Source organism: Emiliania huxleyi (genome assembly GCF_000372725.1).
Source record: "Emiliania huxleyi CCMP1516 unplaced genomic scaffold EMIHUscaffold_11, whole genome shotgun sequence".
In the NCBI taxonomy this organism is placed as follows: Eukaryota; Haptophyta; order Isochrysidales; family Noelaerhabdaceae; genus Emiliania; species Emiliania huxleyi.
Window position 1 is genome coordinate 904,566 of NW_005201792.1, and position 954 is coordinate 905,519.

At 81.9% G+C, this 954-nt stretch overlaps 1 protein-coding gene across 1 annotated transcript in view; it reads left to right on the top strand.

The window, feature by feature from the left end:
• EMIHUDRAFT_448902 (hypothetical protein) overlaps positions 1-954 on the top strand; it is a gene marked incomplete at both ends in the record, with an annotated part of 6,776 nt that overhangs the window by 4,919 nt on the left and 903 nt on the right. The window lies entirely within an intron of this gene.

Below are 954 nucleotides of genomic sequence, written 5' to 3' on the forward strand. Positions count from 1 at the left end.
TCGCTGTCGCCCTCGCCGCCTCCCATGCCGCCGCCGCCCTCACCGCCTCCCACGCCGCCGCCTCCGGCACCGCCGCCGCCTGCCCCACCGCCGCCCTCGCCGCCGCCGCCGTCGCTGTCGCCCTCGCCGCCTCCCACGCCGCCGCCGCCCTCACCGCCTCCCACGCCGCCGCCTCCGGCACCGCCGCCACCTGCCCCACCGCCGCCCTCGCCGCCGCCGCCGTCGCTGTCGCCCTCGCCGCCTCCCATGCCGCCGCCGCCCTCACCGCCTCCCACGCCGCCGCCTCCGGCACCGCCGCCGCCTGCCCCTCCGCCACCCTCGCCGCCGCCGCCGTCGCTGTCGCCCTCACCGCCTCCCACACCGCCGCCTCCGGCACCGCCGCCGCCGGCCCCTCCGCCGCCCTCGCCGCCGCCGCCGTCGCTGTCGCCCTCGCCGCCTCCCACGCCGCCGCCTCCGGCACCGCCGCCGCCGGCCCCGCCGCCACCCTCGCCGCCGCCGCCGTCGCTGTCGCCCTCACCGCCTCCCACACCACCGCCTCCGGTGCCGCCGCCGCCAGCCCCTCCGCCACCCTCGCCGCCGCCGCCGTCGCTGTCGCCCTCGCCGCCTCCCACGCCGCCGCCTCCGGTACCGCCGCCGCCGGCCCCGCCGCCACCCTCGCCGCCGCCGCCGTCGCTGTCGCCCTCACCGCCTCCCATGCCGCCGCCTCCGGTGCCGCCGCCGCCTGCCCCTCCGCCGACCTCGCAGCCGCCGCCGACGCTGTCGCCCTCACCGCCCCCCATTCCTCCGACCTCCACCCCGGCGCCAGACCCGACACCTCCCACGCCGCCGCCTACGGTAACGGCGACGTCTGACCACACGCCAGCCCTCAAGCGCCGCCATCGACGATGTCAGCCATCTCAGCTCGTGCACCGGCGGCTGCGGGCACTATGACGCCATCCCTTTCGACGACGCCGT